At 44.6% G+C, this 22,581-nt stretch overlaps 1 protein-coding gene and 1 long non-coding RNA gene across 8 annotated transcripts in view; one reads left to right on the forward strand and one right to left on the reverse strand.

The window, feature by feature from the left end:
* Window positions 1-22,581, forward strand: part of Mtss1 (MTSS I-BAR domain containing 1) — a 142,367-nt gene that overhangs the window by 61,818 nt on the left and 57,968 nt on the right. The window lies entirely within an intron of this gene.
* Window positions 1,889-13,754, reverse strand: LOC125361062. Its single transcript, XR_007212866.1, has 3 exons — window positions 13,463-13,754; window positions 2,606-2,610; window positions 1,889-1,899 (listed from the first exon to the last, which is right to left on the reverse strand). It is a non-coding gene; the product is annotated as an uncharacterized LOC125361062 (long non-coding RNA).

Genomic DNA, 22,581 nt, shown 5'->3' on the forward strand with positions numbered 1-22,581 from the left:
CACTCTGGAGTTGTGTACAACTTTTACTGAGAGGACAGAATCTAATGAATTTGTTTGGAGGAGTTATGCTTAGAACTTCAAGCTTGCTAAACAGACACTCTTAACTACTAAAATCAGTTATGAGACTTGAACCCTGGGCCTGAGGCACTGTCCCTGAGCTCTTTTTGCTCCAGGTTGGCACTCTACCACTTTAGAGCCACACGTCTCCACTTCTAGTTTTTTTGTTTGTTTTTTGCCAGTCCTGGGCCTTGGACTCAGGGCCTGAGCACTGTCCCTGGCTTCCTTTTGCTCAAGGCTAGCACTCTGCCACTTGAGCCACAGCGCCACTTCTGGCTGTTTTCCATATATGTGGTACTGGGGAATTGAACCCAGGGCTTCATGTATATGAGGCAAGCTCTCTTGCCACTAGGCCATATTCCCAGCCCCACTTCTAGTTTTTGAAGTGGTAAATTGGAGATAAGAATCTCACGGGGACTTTTCTGTCTGAGCTGCCTTCACACCTTGATCCTCAGATCTCAACCTCCTGAGTAGCTAGGATTACAGGTATGAGCCATTGGTGCCCAGTGGAATATATATATATATATATTTTAATATAACACATACTCAACTGTAGTAATAGATGGGAAAATGTGGCCATTTGGACAGTACTTGGTCACTGAGGGAGGTGGAGCAGGTCATCACTGGTGCCCTCCAATGGATCCTGCACTCCAATGGACATCTTATGTTCTGGTTCTCCTTTTAGACCTCTACATGGGACCAGCTCTCAGCTTGCTTTGTGTCACGTTATCAGCCAAAGCCAGATGTCCTTTTGAAAGGGCAGTGTGTTGCTGGCTGAAGCCTTAATACTGACATCCCAAGGACGTGGCCTTTCCTGTCCCAGGCCATAACTTTAAAAGTGGTTGTAATCTGTGACATGACTTTGGGCATGAGAAGGCAAAAAGTGGCCCAAAGATGGGATATGGTAGGTTTGATTCAGCAAATGTTGTCCAGGGGACAACGTTTAATGAAAAATTGCTTCATGCCAAGTGCTGTTCTGAGCACTTGAAAGGTATTAAGTCACTGAGAGGCTTCAGGACAACCCTTTGAGGTTGGTTATGATTTCCATTCCCTCCCTCCCTCCCTCCCTTCCCTCCCTCCCTCCCTCCCTCCTCCCCCCTCCCCCTTCCCCCTCCTTATCATGAGGTTCTAGGGCTTGAACTCAAAGTCTAGGCACTATCCCTGAGCTTTTGTGCTCATGATTTGGGCTCTACCTTGTGTCACAGCTTCTGGCTTTTTACTGGTTAGTTAGCAACAAGAGTGACACAGACTTTCCTGCTCAGACTGGCTTTCCACCATGATTCTCAGATTGCAGCCTCCCAAGTAGCTAGGACTGCAGCCTTCTGAGTGGTTAGCATTACAGCTTCTGGAGTAGCTAGGGTTACAGGCGTCAGCCACTGGTGCCCTACTATGATTTTCATTTCTTCAGTAAATGAAATTTGGACGCAAAGAAACTAATGTCTGTGTAAGTCCTCATAGCTTCTAGGTGGAGTTGAAATTTGAGTGTAGACTTAGGCGCTTAGTTAACTAAGTACCCATATTAACCAAGGAGTACTTTCTGGGCTATGAAAACAGATACAGAGCTAGAGGTAAATCAGGGAGCTCTGATTCTTGTTGTGAGGCTATCTCTTCTTTTGGGGCCTCAGTTTCCCTAATTATGAAATTCATACCTACCCTGCTTACCTCAAGCAACTTGGATATTTTGACTAGGTTTCCTTGACACAAGGGAATGTATTCTTAATATGTGTATGTATATAGGCTGGGTGGTGTGTGCAGCAATGGCAGACATCGTGTGGGTTTGGTTTGCAAATGTCAGAGAAGAAAGGAGAGACAGGAGAGAGGCTTATGGAGACAAAGCTGCCCCTGGTCTAGCACAGTCTCAAGATCTGGCTGTGTTAGGTCCCCACCCTGCACAATAGTCTGACCATCTGGCCTTTGTCTTTGCTGTGTGTTGGGACCAGATTCACAACCAGCATGGATGGGTGTCCTAACAGCATAAAAACAACAGGAGGAATATGATTTCAGTCCTTTCAAACATAAGTTATTATTTGAACTTTAGCTGGCTGGTGGGTGGCTGGACACATTGTCTGGGGATACCTTGTTCCAGCTGCATTTTGGTCATAAGAGAAAACATGTTTATTTTGGAGACAGATCCTGGATGGCCAAACTCCCAGGTCCTTTCTGTATCCTGGGGACAAGCTTACACCCAACACTAAAAGTCCAATCTGGAACAGTTCCTTTTGCCCCAAGTACAAGAACTTCAAGTCCTGGCCCTGCGCTTTCTGTGACTCAGCAAGGGGAGGACATTGCAACCTTGCAGACTCTGTGCCTCTCAGGCATGCCTGTTGTGCTTGGGGCCCTGATGACTGAGGATGAGTGGCGCAGTGACTCAAGGCCTTCTTGCTCCAGTACGTGCCGGTCAGCCCTCAGCACTGAAGGCTCTGGGTGGATACCATCCTGTCTGATCTCATGACAGCCTGTGAAAGCAGCATCGATGCTCTTACTGTCTGGGCAAAGGTACCCAGGCTGGTCAGGGCCATGTGACAGGCAGGAAAGTTGGGGGTCCCACAGATCCTGTCTGAGAACTCCTGATTCCCTTTGTCTACGGTTCCACACAAGTGGTTTCTTTTGGAGGGGCCATTTCCTGTGGATAATAAGTAGTACTTCTTCTTACAAGTACCTCTCTAGAGACTTCAGTGCTTTGTACCATGTAGGGAAAATGTCTATAAAAGGCCACGTAGTAAATATTTTAAACTTCAAGGGCCCTAACGTTTTTGTTGCAATGCCCCAACTCTGTTGTAGGTAGAATGAGGGAGAGAGGAGGAAAGGAAGGAAGAAGAGAAAGAAGGAAGAAAAGGAGGAAAGGACCTATAGTTAATAGGTAACTAGTTGGAGTTTGGGCTGGCTGTGTTTCAATAAAACTTCATTTATAGAAGCAGGCATTGGGTCAGATTTGGTGGGCAAGCTGTGATTTTCTTACCCCAGGAAAAATGACAGGCTCTCTATGAAATGGTAGAAAAGTAGCTCTTTTTTTCGGAGGTGAATCATAGTACATTGGCTTAGGGGACTTCTGCAGAGGACAGTATTGTTGAAGCTCCTTGAGGGTAGCTCTGTTAGTAGTCCATTGAATGCGATCGGGGCCTACAAGGATGCAGGAGAAAATAGGGTGGGTTTTCTTATTTGTTTGTTTTGTATTTTAAATTGTATTGTACTCTCCTCCATGGTCCTTGGCTGTTGTGTGGTGACTTCATGACCTTGAATTCTCACTTTCTATTAGTCATTGAAATGTCCCCTCATCCATAGCTGGGGGCAATTGCCGCTGGAGGTGAGAGTGGCTTTCACCTTCTGTTTCCTAGGCCTCAGGTGAAGGGTGGGTGGCTATAGGGCTGTTTGGGAGATATCTCTGAGCTTCCTGTCAGCTTTAACTTAATCTCCAGGAAGTAGTGCAGATGTTTTGACCTTGAGGAAAATAGTTATTCATTGTGATCCACTAGGTGGGACAACATGTTTATTTTATTAAAGATTGGTGATACTATTCTTTATTATTTAAGTTGTTGTACAAAGGAGTTGCCATTTAGCTAAGCAGTTTATGAATACAACGTATCTTGATCAATGTCACCTCTTTCATTCCCACTCCCCTCTTCGTAATTTTGTAGGATATACATTGGATTCTTGACTATATTCTCCCCCTCTTCTCTTCATTTGTCTGCCTCTTTCCTTTTGACCCCAACCCACCCCTTCCCAGTACCTGCCTCCTGGTGTTGTATTTTGCTGAACTTTGATTTTTGACTTTTTAAGGAATTACATGGTTTGAGTTTTCTCTTAAATCTACCGTATTTCAGTTAACACATTTGTATATACTTGTATACCACGCAGCATATTTACTTACAAATTTATAAGCTAAATCTAGCTTCCATATATAGGGGAAAACAGACATCCTTTGTCTTTCTGGGTCTGACCTGCTTCACTTACCATATTTTCCCCCCAGGTCTTTCCATTTCTTTATGAATGGTATAATATCATTCTTCCCAATGGATGAGTAGAATTCCATTGTGTATAGATACCACATGTTCTTGGCCCATTTTCTATTGATGGCATCTGGGATGATTCCATACCTTGGCTTTGGTGTATGGTGCTACAGTAAACATGGTTGTGCTGGGTGCCTACTATGTATTAGATACCATTTAGTCTTAAGTGTGTTTACTCTTGTAAGGCACTAGAGAAGTTCATTCAAATTATCGCATCTTGTTTTCTCAGTATTTGCTTAAATTTTGATGGATCTTGCCCTTGGATTTCTTGGAGGTGGTCTAAGTTATGAAACTACAAATGAGCCTGCCTTAAAATAAAAGTCAGCAGAAGTATAGGAGAGGCCTCATCCAAAGAGAATTTGAGAAATCTCAGGCTTGTTATTCTTTGGGGCCTGAGAAAATATTTCCAGAGATTAAAAAAAAAAAAAGATCCCTGTTTACAATGATGCTGATTAGGTGTTGGCTGTATTCACCATTCATCCCATTCATTATGAGATCACGAGGGGCTTCATATTTAATTGGCTTAGGAAGGGACAGTGACCATTGAATTAAGCAAGAAAGCTGATGAGGCCATTCACAATGGTGGCCCTTGGAATGATGGGAAGCAGGTAAAAAAATTGATTCCTGGTTTTCTGAAGGAGCCTAGACAAGCTGAGGGTTCCACATGGCCCAGCACTGCCTTAAAAAAATAGCTTCTCACTACCCATTAAATGAACTTAATAGACATATTTACAGAGGAGACAAGGGGAAGGAAGAATAGAGCCAGAACAAATGAAATTCATTTGCATCAGCAATTCATAGAGAACTTGGGATAGGGTGAGAGTTTATGACCATATTATCCTGAAAAGAGTCAAGATTTTGATGCCTTTCCCTACTTGGGTTGAGAGTTTTATTTGGGGGAGTGTGTGTGTGTGTGTGTGTGTGTGTGTGTGTGTGTGTGTGTGTGTGTGTATTTGACAGTTTGTACTGAGTCTTTTTTGCTTTCATTATTTTTCAAATAAATTCTTGCTTTTTGTCCAGTCTTGCTTTGATTTTGATTTACCTATTTATATTTCCCATGTACCTACAATAATAGACGTGTCACTCTGCCCGGCCTTTTATTGGTCAAGCTTCAAACTCTCAGACTTTTTCCTCAGTGTGGCCTCAAAGTTCTATCCTCCTGTCTTCACCTCCTGAGTAGGTAACACTGCCAGTGTGGGTCATCATGGCCAGTATGAAGTTATTTTGATTGAGAGGTTAGAATAGTCAAATATTAAATAATTGAGTAGCTATGGTCATTTTTGCCTTTTAGGGACTGATAATAAAAGAGTGTAGGTCAAACATTTTGGGCTTAAAATGGAAAATCATGCTGAGCCTCAGTTGAGAAAATGAGACTTGCGGAGAGCAGTTAGATTTAGCCTAATAAACTGGTGTGCTTTAAGCCCAGGCCACCTTGGTTGGTACCACTTTGATTCTTGTGGGGAAAAGCAAATTCAAGTTCATCTCTAGATCTGTGCTCTTGTTGGCCATCAGAAAGACAAGACCAGCCCCTGTGCACATGATGAGCCTCCCTCTCTTGTTCTCTGCACCAAGAAATGTGGTTTTTGACTCACTAATCTGAGAGGCCAGGTTGTCGTTTCCACATTTGAGCCCTGAGACCCATCAGTACCAAGTTTGTGATAATCTACGCTTGGAATATTGTCCTATTCACGTAGGCAGATACATTCTTAGAAAAATGATTTAATTGATAAGCTGTTTCAAAGTTTTAAAATTAATTGAATAAAACCGGATACCTTAGCTTTCTTCATGCCCTTTGAAATGGTCTACTGGGTTCTTTAGAATATTTGGTTTGTAGTAGTTAGATGTCCAGGCATTGGCCCAGCTCCTGGAAGGTCATTTTCTGGTTTGATGTTTGCACATTAGAATTAGGTCTAGATTCTACCACTACCTCTCCACAACCACTTGCTGCTCAGGGACACAAGGTAGAAAGAGCGGGTGAATGTTTATAGTACTGCTTAGTCTAAAATGTGATTCCCTTCTTCCTTTCAGCTAGTACAAAAAGATTAAATTATATGATGCTAAAATTAGATTTTAGTAATATGACTAGAATTTCAATGGCAAATGTACCAAGGCTCTGCTCTCTAAAATCCATTGTAGAATAAAGGTGCAATGAGAAAATTAATTAGAACATATCCCCCCCCCCCCTCCCACAAATTAGCTATTCCACCAGGTATTGCTGCTCTTAAACTGCCAGTTGATCTCAGGGAAGTGGGAGTGCATAAGCATTATCTTCTGTAGCTGAGATGGAAGAAGGCAGAGATAAGGTTGCCAAGGAAACCAAAAATGCTACAAGACCCTAGTGTGCTGCTCGTGCATTTAAATGTGGTTTGAGGTTTGTTTTTGCTTTTTCTTAAGATCCAAATGTTGATATATGACAATAAGTGATGCCCTTGTGACCTGGAAATGGCGGCAAGCTTAAGGCAGCTCAAACTATGGGCCTTATGGGAGACAGTCTGCCCCTCCTGGCTGGGTTCTGCACCAACCATGAAGGGTGTGCTTTGGGACTCCTATTGTTTTCCATGGAAACAGGCTGTTGGCATCTCTGTAATGCGCTCCCTGTCTCGCTCATCATCTCACACTGTGTTCCACAAATTTCTTAATAACTTTTTTTCTGACTTTAAAGTGAACAAATTCTTCATACAGAATTTCTAAGACATAGAGCAGTTTTCTTCCTTACATCTCTCTGTTAAATACATAAAACACAACCTGTCCTTTCACCATCTGTAAACGCCTAACATTGTATTGTACTTTATATTTATAGTACTATATATCTACAGTCACAAACACAATGGCTGTGTAAATGCATGCTACTTTAAATATATTTATAGGCTGTAAAACTGTATAGTCTTAGAAACATACTTTAATGTTAAGTCTTTAGTATGTATTTGCTTAATTTTCATTAGAACCACTTACAAAATAAATTGTATTTATTATATTTCCACACATGCAAACAATGCACTTTGATTCTATCCTCTTCAACTTCCCTTGTCCTTCTCTTCTCCCTTTGCATGGTTCTCCCATATATTTAGGTTCATATATGTTCTTTTTTGTACTTATGGATCTAGATTCCTCGTTGGAGAGAAACTATGTGATGTTTGTCTTTCTGAATCTGGCTTTATTTTACTTGTCCAGATAACCTCTAATTCCATTCTTTTTTTTTTTCCCTTTCATATAGTAACTTTATTCTTTTTTTTTTTTTTTTTTTTTTCCCGGCCAGTCCTGGGCCTTGGACTCAGGGCCTGAGCACCATCCCTGGCTTCTTCCCGCTCAAGACTAGCACTCTGCCACCTGAGCCACAGCACCCCTTCTGGCCGTTTTCCATATATGTGGTGCTGGGGAATCGAACCGAGAGCTTCATGTGTAGGAGGCAAGCACTGTTGCCACTAGGCCATATTCCCAGCCGCTTTATTCTTCTTAGTGGCAGAATAATACTACTCTGTATATTTGCCACATTTTCTTTATCCATTCACCTTGCCATGGGCCCCTACATTGGTTTCATAACTTGGCTATTGTGAACTGTGCCACAGTAAGTATGGATGTGTGGGTATTTCTATTATATGTTTACATTCTCTTGGGTTATTTACTGTGGTACTGGAATTTGAATCCAGAGTCTTGTGCATGCCAGGCAAGCACTTCAACACCAAGGTACATCCCCAGCCTAGACTTTAGTTTTTAAATGATCCTATTATTCCACAGCTGCAGAATCATCAACTCACGAGAACTTGTAACTATATTTTGGCCATTTCCCCCACTGTTGGTTATTTCTGTTCCTAGTGTCACCATGTTGTCAGTGGTGTCAGAGTCATGTTCCTGTGCCTCTATTTGCATCTCTTCCCTAGGATGACAAGGGTGGGGCAGGACATTGTTAGCGAGTGTTCCTCTGTAGGCCCAGTGCTTTTCCCAAAGGCTCAGGCAAAGTACCTTCCCACCAAGGATGTTTTATTAACATGAAGTATTGCCAGGATTTTTTCATTCTGCCCATTTTATTGATGGGAAATGCTTTTTTCCCTCTTTTTATTTTTTTGCCAGTCCTGGGGCTTGAACTTGGCCTGGGTGCTGTTCCTGAGCCTCTTTGTGCTCAAGGCTAGTGCTCTACCACTTGAGCCAGAGCACCACTTCCGGCTTTTTCTGGGTAGTTTTTTTTTGGAAATAAGAGTCTCATAGACCTTCCTGCTTGGGCTGGCTTTGAATTTCGAGCCTCAGATCTCAGTCTCCTGAGTAGCTAGAAACTGGCATAAGCCACCAGCTCCCCCCTGCCCCCCCAGAGAATCCCAAGATTGAGGAGTTACACTGTAGAGGATGGGTTAAGACTGTTGTGGATTTTTCAAACTTCACATCAGCTGTCTAAAATGGGCTCTTACTGCTCCTCTTTCACAGATGAGGAAACTGAGGCTTAAGAGAAACAGACCATTGGCTGTTTTCATATTATCCTTAAGAACACCGTGGAAAAGTAGCGCTTCTTTCTAGACTGGGGATGGGGAATATGTCCCCATTGAGGAGAAACTAAGCTTAGAGACCTGACAGTTTTTACTAGCTTAGTTGGGCTGAGGGGAGAGTGGTGGAAAGAGGATGGGAGTTGACTGGCTTGAGAAGGGAAGGTGAGTATTTAAAATAGATCTGTTTTCTTTTGTGAAGTGCTGCGACCTCACCCTAGGTTGGGATGTGTCTTTGCACTTTGTAGCTTTTGTTAGCAGGAAAATCTACAGCGCAAGTGAAAGCTGTGTGTGCTGGTTGATTGATCGGGGTAAGCCACGCTGCGGATGTGCTGAGCTCAGGGCTGTCTCTTCTGCTCTGCTTTCCATTCCTGTCGCGTCACCCGCGGAGAGTGTGTATTCCTGCTTCTGCACCTGCCTTGTCGCGGAGCTCAAATATCTTTCCACGCAGCCATGTACCTCGTGAAATGCTAAGCGCTTGAAATGGAGCCCCATGTGGCTGGAACTGGTTTCCTTCTGAGACTTGTTGTTTACTGGAAACTGAAAGTCAATAATTCGCTTTTGTGCTGGATTTTTAGCTCCTGCTAATTTTCTCTGTGCTTCGAAAGAAGTCACGTTCATTTGAATGTATTCTCATTCCCAGTCACTGCAATTGGAAGGGGTGGGGGTGAGGATTCATCAGGAGCTAGTTCTGTTGTTTAATACCTACAGCCAGTACTTTAATTTTCTTCCACTGTTCTCCCTTCCTTTTTTGTTTTACTCTATTCGCTCCTTGCTCATTAATAAAAGAATTCACCTTCAGAGGAGAAAAACTGTCTCAGGATATAATTTCTTGATTCATGCCTGGGGATCAGTTAGGCCAAACAATGCAGTAAATGGAAGGATATTTACAGTTCTGTAATTGTACCATTATCTGTCCACCCATCCATCCATCCATCCTCAAAGCCTTCTACATCAAAGCATGTTGCTAGGCGCTGATGGAGTAGTGGTACCAACAATGCATGAGGCTGAGAGCTCATATCTGTTGGGTAGTCTCTATATTCCAAGGCCTGGACTGGGTGCTTTCTGTACATTCTTTTTTTTTTTTTTTTGGCAGTCCTGGGGCTTGGACTCAGGGCCTGAGCACTGTCCCTGGCTTCTTTTTGCTCAAGGCTAGCACTCTGCCACTTGAGCCACAGCGCCACTTCTGGCCGTTTTCCATATATGTGGTGCTGGGGAATCGAACCCAGGGCTTCATGTATAGGAGGCAAGCACTCTAGCCACTAGGCCATATCTCCAGCCCCTTTCTGTACATTCTTAACTAGTTGGTTCCTACACTGCTTTCCATTAACCACAGAGGAATTGACACTGAGAAGTCCTCAACTCGAAAAGGTCTGATTTGAACCCTTCTGTGGTGGTGGCGTCTCAGTTCTGTATGTGTTTTTGTTTTCTGACAGAAATATCTACTGTCTACCCCAAGGTACTTAATGAAGTGGGGGAGCAAGGGGAGTGGGGCTCTTGCTGTGCCCACTGACTATAGAGTGGTTGTCACGACTCTGTCCTGGGTCCAGTTGAGTTACCCAGGAGTTGTAGCTGCTCTCTCTCCTGTCCTCTGAGCTGTCTGCCTCTCTCCGTTGAGTCCTGGGCCTACTGGTAAGTTGTGTGCCACTCCTCACCCTATTTGTTATTGTTACTGTACTTCAGTTGGTAATTACGTGATCAAGTAAAATAACACATAAACTGATGAAATTTAAGTGTGAAAAGAAGTTTTTCTGACAACTCGTATGTTTTGGACAGATTTGAAAATGACTTCTTTTAAATATCCTGTTTTAGATGTGGCTGAAATAAGTCAGTGTGAAAGGGGAGGCAGAAATAAAATCTAGGAGGACTCTTAATTTGTGAAATTGGCCTTGTGGGGCGTGTAGCTGGGGTATGACGTTAAGAGACTGCAGAAATCCAACCAGATCTACACTCTAAAGAAAAAAAAGGCCTCATTCTCTGGTCACAAGATTGAGGAGCGAATGATTTAATTAAATTGTTTAGGTGTATAGAGATCATTTAAAAAAAAAATCCTTTCTGGTTCAGCCTTCTTAAAATAACATTCACCCATCCCATCCGACACCGATGGCACTTTTCTGTAGGACTGCATTTCACCTTAGCTGTCTGGTGGAAAATGGGTGGGAGGGTGAGGGAATGGGGAGCCTGGAGCAAGCAAGCGCCCAGGGGTGGGGGTGGGGGGCTGTCTAGCCAGACTTCCCCACCGTGAGACCCCAGAAAAGCCAGCCTGAATGATGGGAGAAACAGCCACTGCCCATCACCGCCACTAGAGAGGCTCCAGCCATTACAAATGCCGTGGGAAAGCACCGCTCCTATTAGCTGAGGCTGGTCTTGAGATCATGATCTTTCTGCCTCATCCTCCTGGGTAGCATTATTTTAGACATGTGCAGCCACACCCTGTCTCTTAAAGCTGTTAGACACTTTTGTGGTGAGAACATTTTTTAAAGCAAGTATCCTGTGACATTTTAACCTAGCTCATTCCTATCAGGCATTAAAAAAAAAAAAAAAAAACAGAATGATTGTACTAGGTGCTGGTGGCTCATGCCCGTAATCTTAGCTTCTTGGGAGGCTGAGACCTGAGGATAGTAGTTCAAAGCCAGCCTGGGAAGGAAAGACTGTGAGACTCTTGTCTCCAGTTAACCACCAAAAAGTAGGAAGTGGAGCCATGACTCAAGTGGTAGAGCACTAGCCTTGAACACAAAAGCTTAGGGACAGGACCCGGGCCTGAGTTCAAGCTCCATGACCAGCATGAACACATACAAAAAATAGAATGGTTGTTAAAACGTACAGTAAATACTTTTGAGGTCAGCCTTTTCATAAATTCAGGTATGCTTTCCCAGTTAATTAAAATTCTTTACATCTGGGGAACTGCTTCTGTGTTTCCAAAATCATGTTTTCCATTTGCTGCTGTGCAACATTACCGTGATCTCCTTGCTGGTAAGCAAGAAAAGCCACCTCCTCTGTTCTCCATTCTTTCGTGACCGCAGGGTCCTTGTCACCTTCCTGCCATTCACGGTGAAGTGGCAGGCACTTGATCTGCAGTGGGTGTCCTGGAAAGACTGGCCGGTTATTAATTGGGAAGCTCTGTAGAGATAGTTCAGTGTCACACTTGGATGGTTCTAATGAGCTCAGGGCCCCTTCCTCCTCCGTTGGAGCTCTGGGGACATGGAGGGCACAGGTGTCTGCTTATCCTGTCACAGACCCTCCGGTTTCCTGGCCATGGAACACAGGGCAGGGATCTCCGTTGGGGAGGGAGGTCCGGAGATGGAATGTCTATGTTTGATTCCTTCCTTTTGCCGATGGGACTCTTCTCATTCCAAGCTTATTTTTGGATGACTCAAGCCTCCTTTGAAGCTCTGCTCTGCAGCATTACTGCATCCTAAGCTGGAGTCTCTTTGTGAAGCAGGTTGGATAAAGCAAGCACTTAAGGTACCAGCCCATGGCCTCCACAGGCCGGGGAGAGGACCCCTGTCAATTGAGGAACAGTGTCCTAGTGGACATCTTTCGTGGTTGTGGAATTTGAAATTTCCTTGGATCTTGGTGCTAGTGTGAAAGAATTCATTAGGATGAGCTCTTTTTTTTTTTTTTTTAAATCAAAGGGTACTTTCTCCATCTTTAAGGACAGAATCAATGAAATCAGTGTTTAATGCTCTGAAAATATTCAGGAGTTACAAAATCTTATAAGAAAAGGGAGAGACCCCCTCAGAGGTTCTTATTGCATTAGAGTCTAGTGGGAATGTACCCCTCTACAGTGCTGGGTCTGTCTGGCTGCCTTCATTTACCAAAGGGGCTTTGTAAGTCTTGTAGAAGAGGCTTCACTCTGATGGCAAGATGAGTTTCCTTTATTCCCATGTTTGAATAGCGATGTTCACACCTGGATTCGTAGTTTGCATAGAGTTCAAGAACAAATAAGTATAAATTGCAAGCATAACTGTGAAAAGCAGTTCTTCAGGATCAGATCACACACACACACACACACACACACACACACACACACACACACAACCACCCCCCACCCCCCCACCCCCATGGGTGAAGAATCTGAGACTCAATATGGGACATGAAAAGGGTGAGAACGGAGATGGCCACCTGTTTCCTGCAGGCCCCAGCATGAAACAACAGCTGAGCCAAGGTCAAGGATTTGCAAGTGATCCAGACCCCGCCCTCCTGTATTACTGCAAGGGCTTAGTGTTTATCTGCCTACTGTCAAATACCAAGCCCGTCACAGCTGCCCACCTCACAACCTCGGGCTGTGCTTGCTCCTTCCTGGGGAGAAGAGTCTTCTCAGAGTTCATCCCCTCCCGCCCACTCAGGTTTCTCTGTGTATTCCTCACCCCCGAGCATGATGGCACATACTCTTCAATGCCACCCTCCTGAGCATTCGGTCTTCCTCCCTACTTGCACCGACTTCCCCACTGCTTTTCACAGAATGGATTGAATCAATAAACCCACTGTAAATCAAGCCATCTTAGTCTGGAGTCTTAGAAAAAGCATAAGCCAAATGTGGCTGCCCAGTACATGACTGTTCCAAGGCTGGTGCTCCTTGGCTGTCGGCAGAGCCAGGTTTCCTGATGTCCTGGGTAAATGTCTTAACTCTGAATGGGTGGGTATGGAACAAGGGGGTGGGTCAGATGTGGGCAGAGAACAGAAGACTGAAAATAAATTATTCTATCTGCCCTTTCTGTGGATGCCCGAGGAAAGTCTTTCCCCTTAGTTCACTTTTATGCTTTGCATTTTAAATGATACAACTAAGACCTGAAAGATGAGGCCATCAAAAGAGTCAGTTTCGCTTGGCTCCAGCTTATGGTAAATGCTGACCATTGGTTCCACTGAAGAGGATTTAAAGTCATTGTGCAAGGTCATGCTGGGGAAAAGAACTCCTTTTGCCACCATAGTGATCATTGACGATGATGTTTGTAAAGGAACTTTTAAGATTCTTCATCTGCTCAGACTCTGAATAGAAAGCAGAGTGTATATCCTCAGTTGGATCACAAGGCCCTAGCGATCACAGACAGACGGCCAGGCTTGCAGACAAATAAAGCTTCATTTGTCACAGCTGTCAAAAGGATCATGTATTCTCTGTGCTTTGGAAAATTGGGGGTGGGGTGGGTGGTGAGTAAGCTCCCTCAGACAGTTGTTAAAAGTGTTTATATTCTCAAAGCATATTGCAAAAAGCAAACAAACCAAAGTCTGAGGTAGCTGGGAACCTGACTGGAAGGAAGAAGCCCATGCCCTTTGGACTTCTGCTCTGAGCCCGAGCTCAGCAGACCCTCTCAGGGGTCTTTACTGAGTCTCTTTATGCCATTGAATTTATTGGGAGGAGTACTAGGTTTTTTTTAACTTGAGGCCTTAATATTTGCTAGGCAGGGGTTCTTCTACTTAAGCCATACACATAGCCTTTCTGCTTTAGTTACTTTCTCCAGTAGGGTCTTGCATTAAGTCCATGATCCTCCTTCCTTGTGCTTTTCATGTGGTTGGGATGACAGGCATGTACCAGCACACCAAGATATTGGTTGAGATGGAGTCAAATGAGCAACCCTCTCTATCTGTCTCTTTTTTTTTTTTTTTTTTGGCCAGTCCTGGGCCTTGGACTCCGGGCCTGAGCACTGTCCCTGGCTTCTTCGCGCTCAAGGCTAGCACTCTGCCACTTGAGCCACAGCGCCGCTTCTGGCCGTTTTCTGTATATGTGGTGCTGGGGAATCGAACCTAGGGCCTCGTGTATCCGAGACAGGCACTCTTGCCACTAGGCTATATCCCCAGCCCTCTATCTGTCTCTTGATTAACTAGGATGGATGCTTCATTTAAAGTTAGATAGCTGATAATTAGATTTTTTTTTTTTTTTTTTTTTGGCCAGTCGTGGGCCTTGGACTCAGGGCCTGAGCACTGTCCCTGGCTTCTTCCCGCTCAAGGCTAGCACTCTGCCACTTGAGCCACAGCGCCGCTTCTGGCCGTTTTCTGTATATGTGGTGCTGGGGAATCGAACCTAGGGTCTCATGTATCCGAGGCAGGCACTCTTGCCACTAGGCTATATCCCCAGCCCCATAGCTGATAATTAGAAACCTTCAAGACCACATTCCAATGCTTAGTGTATTTAAAGGCATTTGGCCTAGAGGAGCTATTGAGAGAAGTAACCTTTATCAGTATTTTCTTTATCAACCAGATAGAAAATAGGCTGACCATCTAGTAGAGTCAGTCATGTAGGTTGATCCCATGTAGAAATGTGGCAATTGCATTGGAGACAATAAACAGCCCAGGATATCCTTGCAAAAGCAATAGTTAAACAACAGTTGTCTATTAGATCTTATTCGGCTCTGGAGAGAATAAAGATGATTGAGCCAACATCCTTTGGCTCCAGCAACTTAGCCTGACATATGAAAGATAGTCTGAAAGCCACTGATTAGACTAGACTACCTGTGACAAGGATTCCCATTGCTGTATAAGGGAGGAGGCAGGCAGGGAGAGTTGTAGCAATTGAGATATTTGGGCATGTGGCTGGAAGACCATAAGCATTTCAGAGTTCTCTGATTAGGTATAAATTTATAGCCATACTTTGAGGCAAAGAAGTCCCAAATCTTCAGAAATGAAGAACACATCCGTAGTTTTGTGCCTATTATCGAACTCAAATTTGTAAGGTATGTCACACACTTCTTATCCTAAAAGTTCATTTTCCAAGGTGAACTTGAGTCATTTGACTCTTGTCCTCTGTATTTGTCTTTTTCCTCTCACATGTTGTTCCTTAGTCTTCTTTTATCTTTTTAACCACAAAGCAAGGTTTACTTGTGTGAAGAAAGGGGGAGGAAGGAAGTGGTGTTTGGAAAGCAAATAAACCGAAGTTCGTACACCTTTGATGTCCCAGACTTTGAGCTAGACATTCAGCATTAACTCTCAGAGAAACTCAGGAAGAACATTCAGTTATCCCTTGCTGTAAACGATGGAGAGCCAGGGACAGTTCATTGCTTTGCACAAAACAAAAGTCCTAATGATAGGACTGTTTTAAAATCATTTCCTTTCTTTTAAAGTTACATCATAATGATAGGTCTGTTTTAAAATTTGATAGGTCTGTTTTAAAATCATTTCCTTCCTTTCTTTTCAAGTTATACCATTGAACAATGCCTCCCAGTCTCTGATGCACATTTAGGCTCTGAATCAGCAAGTCTGAGTTTCTTCAAGTTGCCCAGTTTCTACTTTTTTGTTTGTTGTTATTTGTCTTGTTTCCTTGTAGGGCTGCAGATGGAACATAGGGCTTTGTGCATACTAGGCAAGTGCTTACTACAGGAGGTGTACTCTCAGCCTCAGAGGCCGTACATCCCTCTCGAAGTGGACAAAGCAACCATCCTTTGTGTACCAATTTTCTAATTGCTTCTGGCTTTTGCTTTCTGTTTTTTAAACAATAGAAGGGAGAATGCTTTGAATGCTTTCTGCTCTATACCAGATCACAAAAACATCAAAGTGGCTTTGTTTTGTAATTATCTCAACACTTTGGTGGTGGATCAAGGTTCCATCACTTTTATATTCCATTGTTCAGTGTGGTTTGGGAAGACAAAGGGAGGGAAGCATGAAAAAAAAAAGGAAGAAGTAGATCTCCTTTCCCCATATACCTTCTCCTCCTCCTCTTCCTTTTCCTCCTCCTCCTCTTTCTTTTCCTCCTTCTCCATTTTCTTCTTCCTCTTCTTCTCCACCCACCTCTTTCTTGTACTGCCACAGGCCCCAAACTTACCACCCTTTGTTTGCTTAGCTAGCATTCTACCACTTGAGCCACACTTTCGGCCTAACTTTCTTCTAATTGGAACTGGAGTTTTGCAGACTTTTCTGCCTGAGGTGGCTTTAGATTGGGATCACTCAGGTCTCAGCCTTCTGGGTAGCTAGGATTATAAGCATAGGCCACTGGCACTGAACTCTGTCTCTCTCTTTACATAAAGACTGGTCCCTTTTAGAAACAGGAGTCATAACCAGGTCTTGGACCAAGGTGCGTGATGAAACCATTTGACGTTGTGATCAGGAGGTCCGGCCATTTTCCTTGAGTTACCAAGAAAGCTGAGTATGAATGCTATTCTCACACACATTATCATCCCTTGCTATCTTGCAGAGGTGATGTAGGTTATATCACTGATAGGAAAATTTGTGAATGGTCAAATACCCTGTCTAAAATGGCATAGTCATTGCCTATAACCTGTGCACAGCCTCCTCTATACTTACAATCACCTCTAGATTACTTGTAATTGTTACTACAATGCAAGTGTTACCTCAGTTCTTATACTGTGTTGATTAAGGAACACGAAGAAAGGATCTCTGCTCCACACAGACACCACCACTTTAGGCCTAGCACATTAACAGCAACACATGGCAGCAGCAGTGGAATTTTTTTTTTGGGGGGGGGCCAAGGGGCTCAAACTCAAGGCCTGGGTGCTGTCCCCCTGAGCTTTTCAGCTCAAGGAACTCTACCACTTGAGCCACAGCACCACTTCCAGTTTTCTGGTGGTTAATTGGAGGTAAGAGTCTCACGGACTTTTCTGCCCAGGCTGGCTTTGAACTGCGACCCTCAGATCTCAGCCTCCTGTGTAGGTAGCTAGGATTATGGGTATGAGCCACTGGCTCCTGGCTTGGAATTGTATTTTTGATCAATGCGTGCAATACCAGGATTATTGGTAGTATTGATGTCTAAGAAGAAAACACCACTTGGTTCATGGCAGGATCCATTTCATGTCTTCTTGGCTTCTATTTGTCTGTGTTATAAAGCAGGCTTCAGAGACTTGTCTTACCTTTCCCCCTGGGCCTGTTTGAGTTCTGTTAACACTAAACCAGACAACCACCAGTACCTCCCAAGTCTCATCTTGGTTGGCCTGGCTATGGTTCTGACAGCAGATCTAGCCATGTGGAACAGGTTGTGAAAGGAGCCTGAGATTGCCCACCTCTGCTTGTGAAGGGCTGTGGCTTTTATTCTATAAGCACTAGAAAGCCACCAAGGGCATGGTGGATTCACTTCCCCGGCAGAAGTTGGCCAAGGAATGGTTCTGAACATGACTTGGGTGGTGGAACAACTGAAGCTGGCAAATTGGCGGTCTTGTCACAAATCCTTGAATGGTAGCTTTAGGGGTAGGCAGGGGTATGTGTGTGTCAAGGCCATTTTAGTGACAGAGATGCTCTGTCTTGGATGGTATGAAGGCCAGAGGAGTCCACCATGACTGTGGGACAGGTACATGGCGAAGTCACCACTCAGTCTTGGGAACAGCATGGTTGAAAGAAAGGCAAGGACATGCCAGCTGAGGCAGGATAAGACCTGTGTACAGGTATTGAGGTGTTTGCATCCATGCCCTTCAAGGTCTAGCCAGGGCCCCTTTGTTGTGCAAGCAGATTGCTGTATTTGCTGGCTCTGGAGCCAAGGACATTTTGTGTCATTCAGAGACTCTTGGATCAAGGTAATGGCCTTATGTCTGGACTGACCTCAGGGGCACCCAGCCATGGCAGTCTGTCTAGAATCAAAGTCCAGCAGACCTCGCCTGGGTCCAGACCCAGCTTCTCACAGCAGTTTGTGCCTTGCCTTTGACCTTGGTGCTGTGTGCATGTGCGTTCCTGCTTCTTCATGTTTGCGCACGCATGTTTTGGAGGGGAGCAAGATGAGACCTTGAGGTACTAGATAAGGAAATGTTTAAATACTACTAGTATTCATCATTTTTCTTTTCTCTCACAGTGTATCTCTGGCTCCACGAGTGGTTAGCAGCTTTATTCCAATGATGTTACTGTGCTAAAGTTTGTACTTAATAACTTACTGGTTGGTGGTAGAGCATTACAACATAACCAAACAGGTTATGGTCAAAGGTTTCCAGAATGAAGAAAGGAATGCGAGGTGGGATTTGGCAACTTGGGTTCAGCTTTAAGTGTCAATAGCAGAGACAACTCTGCTCTCTTGCTCTCCTCTCTCTCTGTACACACACACACACACACACACACACCATCACATTTTGTGCTGCATGTTTTCTGTACATTACTTCACGTGTTACTGCAGCCCTGTAAGCAGGAACTGCTTGGTTGTTGAGACAGTTTGGGCAGATTGAAGCTACCTGGCTACCAAAGTCACAGAGTGAGTAAGTTGTATAGCTGGAGCTGACTCCACAATCAGTGCTCTAAGCAAGTGTTCTTTACACCTCAGTGTCTGAGAATACCCTGGGTCTTCTATTGTTAAAATGCAGGCCGTACAGCACTGCCTAGGTTTAGAGAATTCACATCTAACCCCTGGATTCCCCTGAGTCACAAGTGTTTCTGCCATCTGATTGTGTGGCACTTGTTCTCTCTGAATTTCACTTCCCATATTCCCACACCAAGGGGATCAATTATTGCATAGCCTTCCCTCTAAATTGCTGTAGAACTGACCTGTAGAATACAAAATCCATCGAAGTAATGACAAACAAAAAAGACAAATGGCCTTTTCCTCCGGTCCTTCCTCTTTCCTCTGGTTCTCTCTCTTCCTGACCCTCATCTTTATCCACATGTAGTCTGGTTGCCTGTGAAGCTCAGGCGTGCAGATGACTTCATCTGTTGGCGACTTCATTGACAGATGGCTTTCAGAGAGGGATGGTAGTTCCCACTTAATCCAGCTGCCTCCGGTGGCATAGAGTGAGGATGTGTAGGGCTCATAGATTCTTTGGGTTTGAGGGAGTAAACAGTACTCTGGAAGGTGATAGCCTCTTCTAGGGACAGTGGCTGGGGGTGGGGGGCAACTTCCTTCCCCTGTGTTCATTGAATGCCATTGACTGGAAAGTTTGGGAACCTCAGACAGACTGAGTGTGCAGGGGCAGGTGCCTCTGTCAACCTGGTCTGAGCTTCCAGCTCCCTATTCCAAAGGGTGAATCAGCAGCCTTGGGCAGTAGGCTGTGTTTACAAAACCATAGTGCATGTAATGTGTTTTTAAAAGATTGCCATTAAAGTGGTGAGTACTCATTACTTGGGTGATTCACTGTGGGGAGACCCCTTGCTCTTCCAAGATCCAGGCAAGCCTTGTTGTATGGTGTCTGGGAGAAAGAACCTGCTCTTCTGGCAGGTGAAGTCAGGCTGTGGCACTTAGCTCTAGAGTTTTCTTAGCTCTGACTTCATCTCGGGGAGCCTCAGTTTTCTCATCCATAAAATGGACATAAATAACAACCTACTCACTGTGTTGCTGAAAGAATGAGAATGAATTAGCATGTGCTGAGCTGCAGCCCAGTTCTCGCTCACTATGGTGTGTTGTGCATCGCTTTGTGGTGAGCATGTTGAGAGAAGTAGCCTGGTGGTGTCATCTTTGTGTAAGCGCTGCAGAGTGTTCTTATACAAACCAATCGGGCTACTGGGCCTTTGGTGATATCTTAGGAGACCACTGTCATATGTGATCTCTCATTGGATGCAGTATTGTCATGTCATTAGCTCATTTCTCTTCTTATCCCATGAGCCTCTTGGTGAATACAATTACAGTCATTTCCCCTTGTCTATAAGGAATACATGCTAAAAAGTACTCTAGTATTGAACACTTTAATGTTATTTTTTTAAACTATACATGCATTCCTATGATAAAGATTAATTTTATAAATTAGGCACAGTGACATTAATGACAAATAATACAATAGGGCAGTTATAACAATACAATGTAATAAAATGTGGGTATGACTCTCACCCTTCCCTCTGTTAATCCCTCCCTCGGAACACCTAAATTCTTCATTGCAGTATAGTAATACTTTGGAGTCACAGTTGGCTGGGCATGGGGCTCTGTAGATAGTTGAGGGTTATATGAAGAGAATATGTAGTGTAATGTTAGAAGTATGGATACCACTTGGGGTGGAACCTTGTCTGCCCATCTGTGGAGAATTTCTCTTAGTCTCTGTTTCTCCATCTTTAGAATAAGGATTAGGCTACAAAAGGATGGCCTCAGAGGGCTGACTTGAGGATCACATGAAGTTGCATGCAATGCTTCATGCAGTTTCTGGATTGCTATAGGCTCTCAGCCAAAGGCCTGCTGTTGCTTGGCTGATAAAACCCTACAGTGGACGCTGGCTGCTGTTGACTGGGAAGCTCTCCATTGAGGATAGTGCGGTTGACTTTGGCATCCTGAAAGCCTTGTGCAGGGCAATGTGAGCTGAGTGAGCACTGACTTCTCCAGGCAACGGCCATGATTACTGACCTGACCTTTCCCAGAGAACCTGCTGAGGTAGAAGGGCAGATGGGGGCTCTGTTCCACAGGTAAGCCATGGGGAACAGGAACAGACCTTCCTGTTAATAGGTCATAAATGCCAGCCCCGGGGTGGGGAAGCCTCCTGCTGCTGGTTTGTCTCATTGGATGGAGCATCCTGTGGTGGTGTCTTAATTGGAAGAGATAATTGGTGTTGTGGCCTGGGGACTGTGATCTGGGAGTGAGACCGGGTGGCTGACAGCTAGGAGTTCACTATTGGAGCTTATAATGGGAGGTACGGTCCCTCTTGCAGGCACTTAAAGCTTTGGTTCCTGGTGGAACAGGTGCTGCTTTTCCATCTCTAGGACATTCTCACAGGAAACAAGGATGTCATAGTTTTCTTTCTAAAGTGCTGCTCCTGTCACTATCCTGAGCTGCCTTCCCTGGCTCCCTGTGGCCGGTGAAATGACAGACACATGAGGTTGGCACCGAAGGCCTCTCCCCCTCCTTCCTGTGCTTCTTGCCCTGAGTTACTCTGTGGTCCTTAGGACCTCTTCTCCAAATACTGTAGACTTCTTCCTGGGGTTTTCCTCCACTCTCCTGAGTGCACACCATCCCGTCCTCCTCTGCTGGGGCTCCTTATAGAGGAAGAGCTGAGAACCAAAGATTTAGAATGTGACGGGCCTAATTTCCGTGCTTTGGTGACCATTCCCCCTTAAGCCTCACCGTCCTGCTCTCTACAGTAGAGGCAGGCATGGCATGTTGTGGAAAAGGTGAGCGGTTGAGTATCTAGGGCATACAGTGGTGCTCGGTAAGAGCTCAATAATATAATGGTTATATCCTGTTTGTTTTTCTCTATGGCCAACCCTTATCTATTGAGCACCAACTAGATCATGTAATTGGGTCATTTTAATAACGGAAGATGGTTTTAGGTTTTCACATAATCATGGAGATACTGGGGCAGAGCCAGGAATGCTAGATCTCAGAGGAGAGTAGTAAGTCCTGCCTTGCTTCCTCTGGAGATGTTGGGAGGAGTTTTTGTTTTGTTTTGTTTGCACATACTTGGACCTAGACCACACAGCAGTTTCTCATAGATGACAGTGCATGAAGGACTTGAGGAATGCAACAATAATGTGTGACATGACGCCCTCCACCCTCCATGTCCAGGCGTGGCAGTGCATGGGAGCTTACTGCTGACTCACGAGCTTTGGTGACCCAGAGCTGCCTGGAGAGAACTGCCTTGCTTTGCGCTGGGTCAGCATGCATCTGACTCTGACCATCACCATGGAGATGCTGTCCTTCTGCCCACCCTCCTGCCTGCTACGGCAGAAGTGAGGGTGGCGCCCAGAGAAAGAACTCGGCAGTCAGGAGGCCCACACAACTTGCAGAGGCCTCTGATCCTTCCTTGCCCAACCCTATCATTAACCACCCCTTCCCTATTACCAGGGCCTGTCTTTCCTTTTTGTCAGGGCAGGTTAAATATCTTCAGACACACCATCTTGTCAAGTAATGAGTTGCTAGATTCCTTCATCCATGATCTTCCTCTAGCTCTGGGCTGAGATCGTTCATTTCTAGTGTTCAGTGCTTTACAAGAAACTTTTAACTAGGTCTACCTTGACTTTGTGAATATGATTTAGCTCAAACATCCAGGCCAAAGTTCTCATGTTTTACAGTGCTGTGCTGTATAAGATTCCCTGGAAAATGGGTGAAACATCAAAACAGCTCAGTGTAATGAGGAATAACACTCCTGGGGCTGGGAACCAGTGGCTCATGTCTGTAATCCTGGTTACTCAGGAGGCTGAGATCTGAGGATTGCAATTTGAAGCCAGCCCAGACAGGAAAATTCACGAGACTCTCATCTCCAATTAACCCATAA

The sequence above is a fragment of the Perognathus longimembris genome, chromosome 12, assembly GCF_023159225.1.
Source record: "Perognathus longimembris pacificus isolate PPM17 chromosome 12, ASM2315922v1, whole genome shotgun sequence".
Classification (NCBI taxonomy): domain Eukaryota; kingdom Metazoa; phylum Chordata; class Mammalia; order Rodentia; family Heteromyidae; genus Perognathus; species Perognathus longimembris.